General features: G+C 36.6%; 14 non-coding genes across 14 annotated transcripts; all 14 read left to right on the top strand.

Annotated features, from left to right (window-relative positions):
- The first annotated feature begins 2,429 nt into the window (after nt 1–2,429).
- TRNAS-UGA (transfer RNA serine (anticodon UGA)) lies at nt 2,430–2,511 on the top strand. Its single transcript has one exon. It is a non-coding gene; the product is annotated as a tRNA-Ser (tRNA).
- A 169-nt stretch (nt 2,512–2,680) lies between these two features.
- Nucleotides 2,681–2,762, top strand: TRNAS-CGA (transfer RNA serine (anticodon CGA)). Its single transcript has one exon. It is a non-coding gene; the product is annotated as a tRNA-Ser (tRNA).
- An 868-nt stretch (nt 2,763–3,630) lies between these two features.
- TRNAS-UGA (transfer RNA serine (anticodon UGA)) lies at nt 3,631–3,712 on the top strand. Its single transcript has one exon. It is a non-coding gene; the product is annotated as a tRNA-Ser (tRNA).
- An 869-nt stretch (nt 3,713–4,581) lies between these two features.
- Nucleotides 4,582–4,663, top strand: TRNAS-UGA (transfer RNA serine (anticodon UGA)). The gene has a single exon. It is a non-coding gene; the product is annotated as a tRNA-Ser (tRNA).
- Nucleotides 4,664–4,831: 168 nt separating this feature from the next.
- On the top strand, nt 4,832–4,913 carry TRNAL-CAA (transfer RNA leucine (anticodon CAA)). The gene has a single exon. It is a non-coding gene; the product is annotated as a tRNA-Leu (tRNA).
- An 870-nt stretch (nt 4,914–5,783) lies between these two features.
- On the top strand, nt 5,784–5,865 carry TRNAS-UGA (transfer RNA serine (anticodon UGA)). The gene has a single exon. It is a non-coding gene; the product is annotated as a tRNA-Ser (tRNA).
- Nucleotides 5,866–7,037: 1,172 nt separating this feature from the next.
- TRNAS-UGA (transfer RNA serine (anticodon UGA)) lies at nt 7,038–7,119 on the top strand. The gene has a single exon. It is a non-coding gene; the product is annotated as a tRNA-Ser (tRNA).
- Nucleotides 7,120–8,030: 911 nt separating this feature from the next.
- On the top strand, nt 8,031–8,112 carry TRNAS-UGA (transfer RNA serine (anticodon UGA)). The gene has a single exon. It is a non-coding gene; the product is annotated as a tRNA-Ser (tRNA).
- A 1,080-nt stretch (nt 8,113–9,192) lies between these two features.
- TRNAS-UGA (transfer RNA serine (anticodon UGA)) lies at nt 9,193–9,274 on the top strand. The gene has a single exon. It is a non-coding gene; the product is annotated as a tRNA-Ser (tRNA).
- A 1,172-nt stretch (nt 9,275–10,446) lies between these two features.
- On the top strand, nt 10,447–10,528 carry TRNAS-UGA (transfer RNA serine (anticodon UGA)). The gene has a single exon. It is a non-coding gene; the product is annotated as a tRNA-Ser (tRNA).
- A 911-nt stretch (nt 10,529–11,439) lies between these two features.
- Nucleotides 11,440–11,521, top strand: TRNAS-UGA (transfer RNA serine (anticodon UGA)). The gene has a single exon. It is a non-coding gene; the product is annotated as a tRNA-Ser (tRNA).
- Nucleotides 11,522–12,297: 776 nt separating this feature from the next.
- TRNAS-UGA (transfer RNA serine (anticodon UGA)) lies at nt 12,298–12,379 on the top strand. The gene has a single exon. It is a non-coding gene; the product is annotated as a tRNA-Ser (tRNA).
- Nucleotides 12,380–13,679: 1,300 nt separating this feature from the next.
- TRNAS-UGA (transfer RNA serine (anticodon UGA)) lies at nt 13,680–13,761 on the top strand. The gene has a single exon. It is a non-coding gene; the product is annotated as a tRNA-Ser (tRNA).
- Nucleotides 13,762–14,957: 1,196 nt separating this feature from the next.
- TRNAS-UGA (transfer RNA serine (anticodon UGA)) lies at nt 14,958–15,039 on the top strand. Its single transcript has one exon. It is a non-coding gene; the product is annotated as a tRNA-Ser (tRNA).
- The last annotated feature ends 3,137 nt before the right edge of the window (nt 15,040–18,176 follow it).

Here is an 18,176-nt window from a genome sequence, read left to right as displayed (position 1 = left end):
GGATGTCTCCAGCTACCGCACTTTACACTCTACTATGAGGCTATTATCCTTCACCGAATTATGGAATGGTCGCGCCCACATGACATAAAACAGTGGGTTCATATCGAGGGATCAGTGATGCCTGCCCCCATTGCATACTACCCCTGGCGCTCAAGGCTGCCACAGGTAGACCATCCTACTATTGGCCCTACACTTACACGCTGGGGTAGACTTAGGGTATTACCACATATTTCTTCTAAATATTCCCCTTTGACCCCACTGTTCAATAACCCAGATTTCCCACCAGCAGCCTCAGGCCGGGGATTCGACTCTTGGAAAAGGGCGGGGGTGACACGTGTTGGCGGGCTGGTGGAGCGTGGAGAGATGATCCCTTTCCCCTTAATGCAATCCAAGTGGAACCTTTCACCTTCAGAGATTTGGAAATACCTCCAATTAAAACATTTTGCCATTGGGAGTACTATACGCCCGAGCCTGAGTAGATCATTAACAGCTTTTGAGAGCCTCTGCCTGGAACCTTCTCGCCCATCACACTTTCTCTCAAAGTGCTATAGACTTCTGATTGAGAATAAATTCCCAGATCTACCCAAGTATGCTAGAGACTGGGGCCATGATGTGCAGATGGACTTGTCAGAGGAGGACTGGGAGAGGAGCTTCCAGGCCACCTTTGCCAGCTCCTCTAGTTATTCGATCCTTGAGACGCATTTTAAAGTCTTATCTCGTTGGTACAGGTGTCCCCAAACATTAGCTAAAATGTTTCCCAATGTACCAGATATATGTTGGCGATGTAATAACCAACCGGGCTTCCCGTTGCATATCTGGTGGAGCTGCCCCGAACTTCGTCGCTTTTGGGACAAAGTTATAGCAATTTCAAAATTGATAGTGGACCCAGGGGTTCCCTCGGAGCCTACTTTCTGGCTTCTTAACTGTACTTCATGGCCCCTGTCAACATATAAAAAATCTCTATTAAAGTTTCTCAATAGCGCAGCCAAAGCGGTCATTCCGGTTCATTGGCGATCTATTCAACCTCCTACCGTGAGGGAGTGGGTCTCCAGGGTAGATTGGTATACGACTATGGAGTAACTGCGGGTGACCCCGGAGACGAATCAGAGGTTTACGACTACTTGGTCCCCTTGGCTGGAATTTAAGGCCTCGCAAGCTTACTCGACATTGCTGTAGTGACCTAGACCATTGGTCTTAGTCCTCTGCCTGGGCTCTCCCGCTGTCCTCTTGGGAACGACTGAAGCTAGAGGCATATACTTCGGACCCCCGACCAGATTAGACATGGAAGGTTCGATATGACCTTCCCCCACCCCCTTCCCCCCTCTTCTCAGATTCTCTAACCCCCCCCCCTTTTTCCCTCTTTTTTCTTTCCTTTCCTTTCCTTTCCACCCTATGCTCTCCGCTGTCCTGTTTTCTTGAACTGCTTTAAAATTTGGAAATGTTTTATTGAGACAGCCTGCACCTAGAACGGCCAGAAGCGACCTTGAATTTAAGATAAGGCCCCATCCAGGGAGTCCCCCAACAGCAGGCCTTGTTAAGTTTGTACACAGTTATTGCTTGTATCAAACAGACTTATTAATACTTGATTTGTAAACGCTGTCTTTTATAACTTGCAATAACTTGTTATTAGCTTTAATCAATAAACATTTATTGAAAAGAAAAAAAAAAGCTACCAAAAAATGAAAACATTGATTTTGCACACAGCTTTTTAGTGAAACAACATTAAGGTAGTTGTGGCCAAGTGGTTAAGGTGATGGTCTCGAAATCCATTTGCTTTTCAAGCTGGTTTAAAAACGAAATGCATTCAAGATGAAGAGAATCAAAGCATGTTATGTTTAAGAATTGAGTTATCAATCTCAGCTTATCTCACTTACATATATATCCTGTTTTACAATGGACTTCTTTTTAAACCAGATAATCTCAGACAGTGTCTTCCAGCATTCTATGTACATGCTTGTGACCTTGTATAAATGTTTCCCAGTGGCAACTTGTGCATGCAGATTCTTTCTATCTGGATTTACAGCTGTAGAGATGTAATGAAAGGTAAGAAAAAATGTCTGGTAATCAACAAACTATTAATTGTGCAGTGTCAGTTGTTATAATTCCAAACTTTATTAAGGAATAGACCAATGAAAAACCTAATATATTTTAAATGATTATTATTTGATAAAATGTCCGTAAAATGTACAATATGGTTCATGAGCACTGGTGTTGGCATGGTGTGATGTTAAAGGCTCCGATTTCTAATTAATTTAGTACAAGATCAAAAGTCCTTGACACTTATATTTGACCCTTAAACTATACTAGCTATTATATTTCACAAAGTTTATATATTAATATTGAAGCAAATTAAAATAAAATGCATCAGATATTTCTGCCAACAGGAAAAATGTTTTGATTTCCAAGTAGCACCATCCAATCGAGGTCAGGTAGTTGTGGCTGAGTGGTTGAGGCAATGGGCTTGAAATCCATTGGGGTTTCCCCGCGCAGGTTCAAATCCTGCTATCTACGTACTGCTTTTTATGCATGTAGAAAGCTAAGCTCATTTGTCCTTGATAACTTTATTTTCCATGAAACTAATGTAGCTTTTACATTTCCCAAAGTTTAACTTAATGTAGAAGCTACCAAAAAAAGGAAAACATTGATTTTGCACACAGCTTGTTAATGAAACAACATTAAGGTAGCTGTGGCCGAGTGGTTAAGGCGATGGACTCGAAATCCATTGGGGTATTCCTGCACAGGTTCAAATCCTGTCAGCTACGTTTGCTTTTCAAGCTGGTTTAAAAATGAAATGCATTCAAGATGGAGAATCAAAGCATGTTATGTTTAAGAATTGAGTTATCAATCTCAGCTTAGCTCACCTACATATATATCCTGTTTTACAATGGACTTCTTTTTAAACCAGATAATCTCAGACAGTGTCTTCCTGCATTCTATGTACATAATTGTGACCTTGTATAAATGTTTCCCAGTGGCAACTTGTGCATGCAGAATCTTTCTATCTGGATTTACAGCTGTAGAGATGTAATGAAAGGTAAGAAAAAATGTCTGGTAATCAACAAACTATTAATTGTGCAGTGTCAGTTGTTATAATTCCAAACTTTATTAAGGAATAGACCATAGGTTCTCCAACTCAGTCCTCAGGACCCCACACAGTGCATGTTTTGCAGGTAACCCAGCAGGTGCACAGGTGTATTAATTACTCACTGACACATTTTAAAAGGTCCACTTGTGGAGCTAATTATTTACTTGTGGTTCTGTGAGGAGACCTGCAAAACATGCACTGTGTGGGGTTCTGAGGACCGAGTTTGAGAACCTGTGGAATAGACCAATGGAAAACCTAATATATTTAAAATGATTATTATTTGATAAAATATCCGTAAAATGTACAATACAGTTCATGAGCACTAGTGTTGGCATGGTGTGATGTTAAAGGCTCTGATTTCTAATTAATTTAGTACAAGATCAAAAGTCCTTGACACCTAAATTTGACATTAAACTAAACTAGCTATTATATTTCACAAAGTTTATATATTAATATTGAAGCAAATTAAAATAAAATGCATCAGCTATTGCTGCCAACAGGAAAAATGTTTTGATTTCCACGTAGCATCATCCAATTGAGGGCAGGTAGTTGTGGCCGAGTGGTTAAGGCGATGGACTTGAAATCCATTGGGGTTTCCCCGTGCAGGTTCAAATCCTGCCAGCTACGCACTGCTTTTTATGCATGTAGAAAGCTAAGCTCATTTGTCCTTGATAACTTTATTTTCCATTAAACTAAAGTAGCTTTTACATTTTCCAAAGTTTAACTTAATGTAAAAGCTACCAAAAAATGAAAACATTGATTTTGCACACAGCTTGTCAGTGAAACAACATTAAGGTAGTTGTGGCCGAGTGGTTAAGGTGATGGACTCGAAGTCCATTTGCTTTTCAAGCTGGTTTAAAAATGAAATGCATTCAAGATGAAGAGAATCAAAGCATGTTATGTTTAAGAATTGAGTTATCAATCTCAGCTTAGCTCATCTACATATATATCCTGTTTTACAATGGACTTCTTTTTAAACCAGATAATCTCAGACAGTGTATTCCTGCATTCTATGTACATGCTTAAGACCTTGTATAAATGATTCCCAGTGGCAACTTGTGCATGCAGATTCTTTCTATCTGGATTTACAGCGGTAGAGATGTAATGAAAGGTAAGAAAAAATGTCTGGTAATCAACAAACTATTAATTGTGCAGTGTCAGTTGTTATAATTCCAAACTTTATTAAGGAATAGACCAATGAAAAACCTAATAAATTTTAAATGATTATTATTTGATAAAATGTCCGTAAAATGTACAATATGGTTCATGAGCACTGGTGTTGGCATGGTGTGATGTTAAAGGCTCCGATTTCTAATTAATTTAGTACAAGATCAAAAGTCCTTGACACTTATATTTGACATTAAACTATACTAGCTATTATATTTCACAAAGTTTATATATTAATATTGAAGCAAATTAAAATAAAATGCATCAGATATTTCTGCCAACAGGAAAATTGTTTTGATTTCCAAGTAGCACCATCCAATCGAGGTCAGGTAGTTGTGGCCGAGTGGTTGAGGCAATGGGCTTGAAATCCATTGGGGTTTCCCAGCGCAGGTTCAAATCCTGCCATCTACGTCCTGCTTTTTATGCATGTAGAAAGCTAAGCTCATTTGTCCTTGATAACTTTATTTTCCATGAAACCAATGTAGCTTTTACATTTCCCAAAGTTTAACTTAATGTAGAAGCTACCAAAAAAGGAAAACATTGATTTTGCACACAGCTTGTTAATGAACCACCATTAAGGTAGCTGTGGCCGAGTGGTTAAGGCGATGGACTCAAAATCCATTGGGGTATCCCTGCATAGGTTCAAATCCTATCAGCTACGTTTGCTTTTCAAGCTGGTTTAAAAACTAAATGCATTCAAGATGAAGAGAATCAAAGCATGTTATGTTTAAGAATTGAGTTATCAATCTCAGCTTAGCTTACCTACATATATATCCTGTTTTACAATGGACTTCTTTTTAAACCAGATAATCTCAGACAGTGTCTTCCTGCATTCTATGTACATGCTTGTGACCTTGTATAAATGTTTCCCAGTGGCAACTTTTGCATGCAGATTCTTTCAATCTGGATTTACAGCTGTAGAGATGTAATGAAAGGTAAGAAAAAATGTCTGGTAATCAACAAACTATTAATTGTGTAGTGTCAGTTGTTATAATTCCAAACTTTATTAAGGAATAGACCATAGGTTCTCAAACTCAGTCCTCAGGACCCCACACAGTGCATGTTTTGCAGGTAACCCAGCAGGTGCAAAGGTGTTTTAATTACTCACTGACACATTTTGAAAAGTCCACTTGTGGAGCTAATTATTTACTTGTGGTTCTGCGAGGAGACCTGCAAAACATGCACTGTGTGCAGTTCTGAGGACCGAGTTTGAGAACCTGTGGAATAGACCAATGAAAAACCTAATATATTTTAAATGATTATTATTTGATAAAATGTCCGTAAAATGTACAATACAGTTCATGAGCACTGGTGTTGGCATGGTGTGATGTTAAAGGCTCTGATTTCTAATTAATTTAGTACAAGATCAAAAGTCCTTGACACCTAAATTTGACATTAAACTATACTAGCTATTATATTTCACAAAGTTTATATATTAATATTGAAGCAAATGAAAATAAAATGCATCAGCTATTGCTGCCAACAGGAAAAATGTTTTGATTTCCACGTAGCACCATCCAATTGAGGTCAGGTAGTTGTGGCTGAGTGGTTAAGGCGATGGACTTGAAATCCATTGGGGTTTCCCCGTGCAGGTTCAAATCATGCCAGCTATGTACTGCTTTCTATGCATGTAGAAAGCTAAGCTCATTTGTCCTTGATAACTTTATTTTCCATTAAACTAAAGTAGCTTTTACATTTTCCAAAGTTTAACTTAATGTAAAAGCTACCAAAAAATGAAAACATTGATTTTGCACACAGCTTGTCAGTGAAACATTAAGGTAGTTGTGGCCGAGTGGTTAAGGTGATGGTCTTGAAATCCATTTGCTTTTCAAGCTGGTTTAAAAATGAAATGCATTCAAGATGAAGAGAATCAAAGCATGTTATGTTTAAGAATTGAGTTATCAATCTCAGCTTAGCTCACCTACATATATATCCTGTTTTACAATGGACTTCTTTTTAATCCAGATAATCTCAGACAGTGTATTCCTGCATTCTATGTACATACTTAAGACCTTGTATAAATGATTCCCAGTGGCAATTTGTGCATGCAGATTCTTTCTATCTGGATTTACAGCTGTAGAGATGTAATGAAAGGTAAGAAAAAATGTCTGGTAATCAACAAACTATTAATTGTGCAGTGTCAGTTGTTATAATTCCAAACTTTATTAAGGAATAAACCAATGAAAAACCTAATATATTTTAAATGATTATTATTTGATAAAATGTCCGTAAAATGTACAATATGGTAGGTAATTCCAAGTTGATCACAGCAGGGTTTTTTTTAGCAGTTGGGCAAAACCATGTGCACTGCAGGGAAGGCAGATTTAACATGAGCAGAGATAGTTAGATTTGGGTGTGGTGTGTTCAATCTGCAATCTAATTTGCAGTGTAAAAATAAAGCAGCCAGTATTTACCCTGCACAGAAATAAAATAACCCACCCAAATCTAACTCTCTCTGCACATGTTATATCTGCCTCCCCTGCAGTGCACATGGTTTTGCCCAACTGCTAAAAAATTTCCTGCTGCGATCAACTTGGAATTACACCCATGGTTCATGAGCACTGGTGTTGGCATGGTGTGATGTTAAAGGCTCCGATTTCTAATTAATTTAGTACAAGATCAAAAGTCCTTGACACTTATATTTGACCCTTAAACTATACTAGCTATTATATTTCACAAAGTTTATATATTAATATTGAAGCAAATTGAAATAAAATGCATCAGATATTTCTGCCAACAGGAAAAATGTTTTGATTTCCAAGTAGCACCATCCAATCGAGGTCAGGTAGTTGTGGCTGAGTGGTTGAGGCAATGGGCTTGAAATCCATTGGGGTTTCCCCGCGCAGGTACAAATCCTGCCAGCTACATACTGCTTTTTATGCATGTAGAAAGCTAAGCTCATTTGTCCTTGATAACTTTATTTTCCATGAAACTAATGTAGCTTTTACATTTCCCAAAGTTTAACTTAATGTAGAAGCTACCAAAAAAAGGAAAACATTGATTTTGCACACAGCTTGTTAATAAAACAACATTAAGGTATCTGTGGCTGAGTGGTTAAGGCGATGGACTCTAAATCCATTGGGTTATCCCCGCACAGGTTCAAATCCTGTCAGCTACGTTTGCTTTTCAAGCTGGTTTAAAAATGAAATGCATTCAAGATGAAGAGAATCAAAGCATGTTATGTTTAAGAATTGAGTTATCAATCTCAGCTTAGCTCACCTACATACATATCCTGTTTTACAATGGACTTCTTTTTAAACAAGATAATCTCAGACAGTGTCTTCCTGCATTCTAAGTACATGCTTAAGACCTTGTATAAATGATTCCCAGTGGCAATTTGTGCATGCAGATTCTTTCTATCTGGATTTACAGCTGTAGAGATGCAATGAAAGGTAAGAAAAAATGTCTGGTAATCAACAAACTATTAATTGTGCAGTGTCAGTTGTTATAATTCCAAACTTTATTAAGGAATAGACCAATGAAAAACCTAATAAATTTTAAATGATTATTATTTGATAAAATGTCCGTAAAATGTACAATATGGTTCATGAGCACTGGTGTTGGCATGGTGTAATGTTAAAGGCTCCGATTTCTAATTAATTTAGTACAAGATCAAAAGTCCTTGACACTTATATTTGACCCTTAAACTATACTAGCTATTATATTTCACAAAGTTTATATATTAATATTGAAGCAAATGAAAATAAAATGCATCAGCTATTGCTGCCAACAGGAAAAATGTTTTAATTTCCACGTAGCATTATCCAATCGAGGTCAGGTAGTTGTGGCCGAGTGGTTAAGGCGATGGACTTGAAAACCAATTGGGTTTCTCCGTGCAGGTTCAAATCCTGCCAGCTACGTACTGCTTTTTATGCATGTAGAAAGCTAAGCTCATTTGTCCTTGATAACTTTATTTTCCATTAAACTAAAGTAGCTTTTACATTTTCCAAAGATTAATTTAATGTAAAAGCTACCAAAAAATGAAAACATTGATTTTGCACACAGCTTGTTAGTGAAACAACATTAAGGTAGTTGTGGCCAAGTGGTTAAGGTGATGGTCTCGAAATCCATTTGCTTTTCAAGCTGGTTTAAAAACTAAATGCATTCAAGATGAAGAGAATCAAAGCATGTTATGTTTAAGAATTGAGTTATCAATCTCAGCTTAGCTTACCTACATATATATCCTGTTTTACAATGGACTTCTTTTTAAACCAGATAATCTCAGACAGTGTCTTCCTGCATTCTATGTACATGCTTGTGACCTTGTATAAATGTTTCCCAGTGGCAACTTTTGCATGCAGATTCTTTCAATCTGGATTTACAGCTGTAGAGATGTAATGAAAGGTAAGAAAAAATGTCTGGTAATCAACAAACTATTAATTGTGTAGTGTCAGTTGTTATAATTCCAAACTTTATTAAGGAATAGACCATAGGTTCTCAAACTCAGTCCTCAGGACCCCACACAGTGCATGTTTTGCAGGTAACCCAGCAGGTGCAAAGGTGTTTTAATTACTCACTGACACATTTTGAAAAGTCCACTTGTGGAGCTAATTATTTACTTGTGGTTCTGCGAGGAGACCTGCAAAACATGCACTGTGTGCAGTTCTGAGGACCGAGTTTGAGAACCTGTGGAATAGACCAATGAAAAACCTAATATATTTTAAATGATTATTATTTGATAAAATGTCCGTAAAATGTACAATACAGTTCATGAGCACTGGTGTTGGCATGGTGTGATGTTAAAGGCTCTGATTTCTAATTAATTTAGTACAAGATCAAAAGTCCTTGACACCTAAATTTGACATTAAACTATACTAGCTATTATATTTCACAAAGTTTATATATTAATATTGAAGCAAATGAAAATAAAATGCATCAGCTATTGCTGCCAACAGGAAAAATGTTTTGATTTCCACGTAGCACCATCCAATTGAGGTCAGGTAGTTGTGGCTGAGTGGTTAAGGCGATGGACTTGAAATCCATTGGGGTTTCCCCGTGCAGGTTCAAATCATGCCAGCTATGTACTGCTTTCTATGCATGTAGAAAGCTAAGCTCATTTGTCCTTGATAACTTTATTTTCCATTAAACTAAAGTAGCTTTTACATTTTCCAAAGTTTAACTTAATGTAAAAGCTACCAAAAAATGAAAACATTGATTTTGCACACAGCTTGTCAGTGAAACATTAAGGTAGTTGTGGCCGAGTGGTTAAGGTGATGGTCTTGAAATCCATTTGCTTTTCAAGCTGGTTTAAAAATGAAATGCATTCAAGATGAAGAGAATCAAAGCATGTTATGTTTAAGAATTGAGTTATCAATCTCAGTTTAGCTCACCTACATATATATCCTGTTTTACAATGGACTTCTTTTTAATCCAGATAATCTCAGACAGTGTATTCCTGCATTCTATGTACATACTTAAGACCTTGTATAAATGATTCCCAGTGGCAATTTGTGCATGCAGATTCTTTCTATCTGGATTTACAGCTGTAGAGATGTAATGAAAGGTAAGAAAAAATGTCTGGTAATCAACAAACTATTAATTGTGCAGTGTCAGTTGTTATAATTCCAAACTTTATTAAGGAATAAACCAATGAAAAACCTAATATATTTTAAATGATTATTATTTGATAAAATGTCCGTAAAATGTACAATATGGTAGGTAATTCCAAGTTGATCACAGCAGGGTTTTTTTTAGCAGTTGGGCAAAACCATGTGCACTGCAGGGAAGGCAGATTTAACATGAGCAGAGATAGTTAGATTTGGGTGTGGTGTGTTCAATCTGCAATCTAATTTGCAGTGTAAAAATAAAGCAGCCAGTATTTACCCTGCACAGAAATAAAATAACCCACCCAAATCTAACTCTCTCTGCACATGTTATATCTGCCTCCCCTGCAGTGCACATGGTTTTGCCCAACTGCTAAAAAATTTCCTGCTGCGATCAACTTGGAATTACACCCATGGTTCATGAGCACTGGTGTTGGCATGGTGTGATGTTAAAGGCTCCGATTTCTAATTAATTTAGTACAAGATCAAAAGTCCTTGACACTTATATTTGACCCTTAAACTATACTAGCTATTATATTTCACAAAGTTTATATATTAATATTGAAGCAAATTGAAATAAAATGCATCAGATATTTCTGCCAACAGGAAAAATGTTTTGATTTCCAAGTAGCACCATCCAATCGAGGTCAGGTAGTTGTGGCTGAGTGGTTGAGGCAATGGGCTTGAAATCCATTGGGGTTTCCCCGCGCAGGTACAAATCCTGCCAGCTACATACTGCTTTTTATGCATGTAGAAAGCTAAGCTCATTTGTCCTTGATAACTTTATTTTCCATGAAACTAATGTAGCTTTTACATTTCCCAAAGTTTAACTTAATGTAGAAGCTACCAAAAAAAGGAAAACATTGATTTTGCACACAGCTTGTTAATGAAACAACATTAAGGTATCTGTGGCTGAGTGGTTAAGGCGATGGACTCTAAATCCATTGGGTTATCCCCGCACAGGTTCAAATCCTGTCAGCTACGTTTGCTTTTCAAGCTGGTTTAAAAATGAAATGCATTCAAGATGAAGAGAATCAAAGCATGTTATGTTTAAGAATTGAGTTATCAATCTCAGCTTAGCTCACCTACATACATATCCTGTTTTACAATGGACTTCTTTTTAAACAAGATAATCTCAGACAGTGTCTTCCTGCATTCTAAGTACATGCTTAAGACCTTGTATAAATGATTCCCAGTGGCAATTTGTGCATGCAGATTCTTTCTATCTGGATTTACAGCTGTAGAGATGCAATGAAAGGTAAGAAAAAATGTCTGGTAATCAACAAACTATTAATTGTGCAGTGTCAGTTGTTATAATTCCAAACTTTATTAAGGAATAGACCAATGAAAAACCTAATAAATTTTAAATGATTATTATTTGATAAAATGTCCGTAAAATGTACAATATGGTTCATGAGCACTGGTGTTGGCATGGTGTAATGTTAAAGGCTCCGATTTCTAATTAATTTAGTACAAGATCAAAAGTCCTTGACACTTATATTTGACCCTTAAACTATACTAGCTATTATATTTCACAAAGTTTATATATTAATATTGAAGCAAATGAAAATAAAATGCATCAGCTATTGCTGCCAACAGGAAAAATGTTTTAATTTCCACGTAGCATTATCCAATCGAGGTCAGGTAGTTGTGGCCGAGTGGTTAAGGCGATGGACTTGAAAACCAATTGGGTTTCTCCGTGCAGGTTCAAATCCTGCCAGCTACGTACTGCTTTTTATGCATGTAGAAAGCTAAGCTCATTTGTCCTTGATAACTTTATTTTCCATTAAACTAAAGTAGCTTTTACATTTTCCAAAGATTAATTTAATGTAAAAGCTACCAAAAAATGAAAACATTGATTTTGCACACAGCTTGTTAGTGAAACAACATTAAGGTAGTTGTGGCCAAGTGGTTAAGGTGATGGTCTCGAAATCCATTTGCTTTTCAAGCTGGTTTAAAAACGAAATGCATTCAAGATGAAGAGAATCAAAGCATGTTATGTTTAAGAATTGAGTTATCAATCTCAGCTTATCTCACCTACATATATATCCTGTTTTACAATGGACTTCTTTTTAAACCAGATAATCTCAGACAGTGTCTTCCAGCATTCTATGTACATGCTTGTGACCTTGTATAAATGTTTCCCAGTGGCAACTTGTGCATGCAGATTCTTTCTATCTGGATTTTATTAAGGAATAGACCAATGAAAGACCTAATATATTTTAAATGATTATTATTTGATAAAATGTCCGTAAAATGTACAATACAGTTCATGAGCACTGGTGTTGGCATGGTGTGATGTTAAAGGCTCTGATTTCTAATTAATTTAGTACAGGATCAAAAGTCCTTGACACCTAAATTTGACATTAAACTATACTAGCTATTATATTTCACAAAGTTTATATATTAATATTGAAGAAAATGAAAATAAAATGCATCAGCTATTGCTGCCAACAGGAAAAAAAATTTGATTTCTAAGTAGCACCATCCAATCGAGGTCAGGTAGTTGTGGCCGAGTGGTTGAGGCAATGGGCTTGAAATCCATTGGGGTTTCCCCGCGCGGGTTCAAATCCTGCCATCTACGTACTGCTTTTTATGCATGTAGAAAGCTAAGCTCATTTGTCCTTGATAACTTTATTTTCCATGAAACCAATGTAGCTTTTACATTTCCCAAAGTTTAACTTAATGTAGAAGCTACCAAAAAAAGGAAAACATTGATTTTGCACACAGATTGTTAATGAAACAACATTAACTTTGGCCGAGTGGTTAAGGCGATGGACTCGAAATCCCTTGGGGTATCCCGGGCACAGGTTCAAATCCTGTCAGCTATGTTTGCTTTTCAAGCTGGTTTAAAAACAAATGCATTCAAGATGAAGAGAATCAAAGCATTTAATGTTTAAGAATTGAGTTATCAATCTCAGCTTATCTCACCTACATATATATCCTGTTTTACAATGGACTTCTTTTTAAACCAGATAATCTCAGACAGTGTCTTCCAGCATTCTATGTACATGCTTGTGACCTTATATAAATGTTTCCCAGTGGCAACTTGTGCATGCAGATTCTTTCTATCTGGATTTACAGCTGTAGAGATGTAATGAAAGGTAAGAAAAAATGTCTGGTAATCAACAAACTATTAATTGTGCAGTGTCAGTTGTTATAATTCCAAACTTTATTAAGGAATAGACCAGGCATTCCCAACCGCGGTCCTCAAGGCACACCAACAGTGCAGGTTTTAGTGATATCCAGGCTTCAGCACAGATGGTTAAATCAAAATAACTGAGCTACTAATTAAGTCACCAGTGCTGAAGCCTGGATATCACTAAAACCTGCACTGTTAGTGTGCCTTGAGGACCGAGGTTGGGAAACACTGGAATAGACCATAGGTTCTCAAACTCAGTTCTCAGGACCCCACACAGTGCATGTTTTGCAGGTAACCCAGCAGGTGCACAGGTGTATTAATTACTCACTGACACATTTTAAAAAGTCCACTTGTGGAGCTAATTATTTACTTGTGGTACTGCGAGGAGAACTGCACTGTGTGGGGTTCTGAGGACCGACTTTGAGAACCTGTGGAATAGACCAATGAAAAACCTAATATATTTTAAATGATTATTATTTGATAAAATGTCCGTAAAATGTACAATACAGTTCATGAGCACTGGTGTTGGCATGGTGTGATGTTAAAGGCTCTGATTTCTAATTAATTTAGTACAAGATCAAAAGTCCTTGACACCTAAATTTGACATTAAACTATACTAGCTATTATATTTCACAAAGTTTATATATTAATATTGAAGCAAATGAAAATAAAATGCATCAGCTATTGCTGCCAACAGGAAAAATGTTTTGATTTCCACGTAGCACCATCCAATTGAGGGCAGGTAGTTGTGGCCGAGTGGTAAAGGCGATGGACTTGAAATCCATTGGGGTTTCCCCGCGCAGGTTCAAATCCTGCCAGCTACGTACTGCTTTTTATGCATGTAGAAAGCTAAGCTCATTTGTCCTTGATAACTTTATTTTCCATGAAACTAATGTAGCTTTTACATTTCCCAAAGTTTAACTTAATGTAGAAGCTACCAGACAGGTTCAAATCCTGTCAGCTACGTTTGCTTTTCAAGCTGGTTTAAAAACAAAATGCATTCAAGATAAAGAGAATCAAAGCATGTTATGTTTAAGAATTGAGTTATCAATCTCAGCTTAGCTCACCTACATATATATCCTGTTTTACAATGGACTTCTTTTTAAACCAGATAATCTCAGACAGTGTCTTCCTGCATTCTATGTACATGCTTGTGACCTTGTATAAATGTTTCCCAGTGGCAACTTGTGCATGCAGATTCTTTCTATCTGGATTTACAGCTGTAGAGATGTAATGAAAGGTAAGAAAAAATGTCTGGTAATCAACAAACTATTAATTGTGCAGTGTCAGTTGTTATAATTCCAAACTTTATTAAGGAATAGACCAGGCATTCCCAACCGCGGTCCTCAAGGCACACCAACAGTGCAGGTTTTAGTGATATCCAGGCTTCAGCACAGATGGTTAAATCAAAATAACTGAGCTACTAATTAAGTCACCAGTGCTGAAGCCTGGATATCACTAAAACCTGCACTGTTAGTGTGCCTTGAGGACCGAGGTTGGGAAACACTGGAATAGACCATAGGTTCTCAAACTCAGTTCTCAGGACCCCACACAGTGCATGTTTTGCAGGTAACCCAGCAGGTGCACAGGTGTATTAATTACTCACTGACACATTTTAAAAAGTCCACTTGTGGAGCTAATTATTTACTTGTGGTACTGCGAGGAGAACTGCACTGTGTGGGGTTCTGAGGACCGACTTTGAGAACCTGTGGAATAGACCAATGAAAAACCTAATATATTTTAAATGATTATTATTTGATAAAATGTCCGTAAAATGTACAATACAGTTCATGAGCACTGGTGTTGGCATGGTGTGATGTTAAAGGCTCTGATTTCTAATTAATTTAGTACAAGATCAAAAGTCCTTGACACCTAAATTTGACATTAAACTATACTAGCTATTATATTTCACAAAGTTTATATATTAATATTGAAGCAAATGAAAATAAAATGCATCAGCTATTGCTGCCAACAGGAAAAATGTTTTGATTTCCACGTAGCACCATCCAATTGAGGGCAGGTAGTTGTGGCCGAGTGGTAAAGGCGATGGACTTGAAATCCATTGGGGTTTCCCCGCGCAGGTTCAAATCCTGCCAGCTACGTACTGCTTTTTATGCATGTAGAAAGCTAAGCTCATTTGTCCTTGATAACTTTATTTTCCATGAAACTAATGTAGCTTTTACATTTCCCAAAGTTTAACTTAATGTAGAAGCTACCAGACAGGTTCAAATCCTGTCAGCTACGTTTGCTTTTCAAGCTGGTTTAAAAACAAAATGCATTCAAGATAAAGAGAATCAAAGCATGTTATGTTTAAGAATTGAGTTATCAATCTCAGCTTAGCTCACCTACATATATATCCTGTTTTACAATGGACTTCTTTTTAAACCAGATAATCTCAGACAGTGTCTTCCTGCATTCTATGTACATGCTTGTGACCTTGTATAAATGTTTCCCAGTGGCAACTTGTGCTTGCAGATTCTTTCTATCTGGATTTACAGCTGTAGAGATGTAATGAAAGGTAAGAAAAAATGTCTGGTAATCAACAAACTATTAATTGTGCAGTGTCAGTTGTTATAATTCCAAACTTTATTAAGGAATTGACCATAGGTTCTCAAACTCAGTCCTCAGGACCACACACAGTGCATATTTTGCTGGTAACCCAGCAGGTGCACAGGTGTATTAATTACTCACTGACACATTTTAAAAGGTCCACTTGTGGAGCTAATTATTTACTTGTGGTTCTGTGAGGAGACCTGCAAAACATGCACTGTGTGGGGTTCTGAGGACCGAGTTTGAGAACCTGTGGAATAGACCAATGGAAAACCTAATATATTTTAAATGATTATTATTTGATAAAATGTCCGTAAAATGTACAATACAGTACATGAGCACTGGTGTTGGCATGGTGTGATGTTAAAGGCTCTGATTTCTAATTAATTTAGTACAAGATCAAAAGTCCTTGACACCTAAATTTGACATTAAACTATACTAGCTATTATATTTCACAAAGTTTATATATTAATATTGAAGCAAATTAAAATAAAATGCATCAGCTGTTGCTGCCAACAGGAAAAATGTTTTGATTTCCACGTAGCACCATCCAATCAAGGTCAGGTAGTTGTGGACGAGTGGTTAAGGTGATAGACTTCAAATCCATTGGGGTTTCCCCGTGCAGGTTCAAATCCTGCCAGCTACGTACTGCTTTTTAAGCATGTAGAAAGCTAAGCTCATTTGTCCTTGATAACTTTATTTTCCATTAAACTAAAGTAGCTTTTACATTTTCCAAAGTTTAACTTAATGTAAGAGCTACCAAAAAATGAAAACATTGATTTGCACACAGCTTGTCAGTGAAACAACATTAAGGTAGTTGTGGCCGAGTGGTTAAGGTGATGGACTCGAAATCCATTTGCTTTTCAAGCTGGTTTAAAAACTAAATGCATTCAAGATGAAGAGAATCAAAGCATGTTATGTTTAAGAATTGAGTTATCAATCTCAGCTTAGCTCTCCTACATATATATCCTGTTTTACAATGGACTTCTATTTAAACCAGATAATCTTAGACAGTGTATTCCTGCATTCTATGTACATGCTTAAGATCTTGTATAGATGATTCCCAGTGGCAACTTGTGCATGCAGATTCTTTCTATCTGGATTTACAGCTGTAGAGATGTAATGAAAGGTAATAAAAAATGTCTGGTAATCAACAAACTATTAATTGTGCAGTGTCAGTTGTTATAATTCCAAACTTTATTAAGGAATAGACCAATGAAAAACCTTATATATTTTAAATGATTATTATTTGATAAAATGTCCGTAAAATGTACAATATGGTTCATGAGCACTGGTGTTGGCATGGTGTGATGTTAAAGGCTCTGATTTCTAATTAATTTAGTACAAGATCAAAAGTCCTTGACACTTATATTTGACCCTTAAACTATACTAGCTATTATATTTCACAAAGTTTATATATTAATATTGAAGCAAATTAAAATAAAATGCATCAGATATTTCTGCCAACAGGAAAAATGTTTTGATTTCCAAGTAGCACCATCCAATTGAGGTCAGGTAGTTGTGGCCAAGTGGTTGAGGCAATGTGCTTGAAATCCATTGGGGTTTCCCCGTGCAGGTTCAAATCCTGCCATCTACGTACTGCTTTTTATGCATGTAGAAAGCTAAGCTCATTAGAAGCTACCAAAAAAGGAAAACATTGATTTTGCACACAGCTTGTTAACGAGACAACATTAAGGTAACTGTGTGGGGTTCTGAGGACCGAGTTTGAGAACCTGTGGAATAGACCAATGAAAAACCTAAAATATTTAAAATTATTATTATTTGATAAAATGTCCGTAAAATGTACAGTACAGTTCATGAGCACTAGTGTTGGCATGGTGTGATGTTAAAGGCTCTGATTTCTAATTAATTTAGTACAAGATCAAAAGTCCTTGACACCTACATTTGACATTAAACTATACTAGCTATTATATTTCACAAAGTTTATATATTAATATTGAAGCAAACTAAAATAAAATGCAACAGCTATTCCATGAAACTAAAGTAGCTTTTACATTTTCCAAAGTTTAACTTAATGTAAAAGCTACCAAAAAAAGAAAACATTGATTTTGCACACAGCTTGTCAGTGAAACAACATTAAGGTAGTTGTGGCCGAGTGGTTAAGGTGATGGACTCGAAATCCATTTGCTTTTCAAGCTGGTTTAAAAACTAAATGCATTCAAGATGAAGAGAATCAATGCATGTTTTGTTTAAGAATTGAGTTATCAATCTCAGCTTAGCTCACCTACATATATATCCTGTTTTACAATGGACTTCTTTTTAAACCAGATAATCTTAGACAGTGTCTTCCTGCATTCTATGTACATGCTTATGACTGGAGATGTGCATCGGACACATTTTGGCAAAACCTCCCTGAAATTTTTTTGTCAGATTCGGGTTTTTTTTTTAAATCCCTCAAAAACAGCTTAAATCACAGAATTTGGGGGCATATTTGATCCCATAGTATTATTACCCTCAATAACCATAATTTCCACTCATTTTAAGCCTTCTGAACACCTCACAATATTATTTTTAGTCCTAAAATTTGCACTGAGTTCACTGGATGACTAAGCTAAGCGACCCAAGTGGGCGGCACAAACACCTGGCCTATCTAGGAGTGGCACTGCAGTGTCAGAATGGATGGCACTTAAAAAATTAGCCCCAAACATCACATGATGCAGAAATAAAT

Source organism: Pseudophryne corroboree, chromosome 11 (genome assembly GCF_028390025.1).
Source record: "Pseudophryne corroboree isolate aPseCor3 chromosome 11, aPseCor3.hap2, whole genome shotgun sequence".
Taxonomy (NCBI): Eukaryota; Metazoa; Chordata; class Amphibia; order Anura; family Myobatrachidae; genus Pseudophryne; species Pseudophryne corroboree.
Note: the sequence above shows the minus strand (reverse complement) of the source record. Positions and strands in the feature narration are given on the sequence as shown.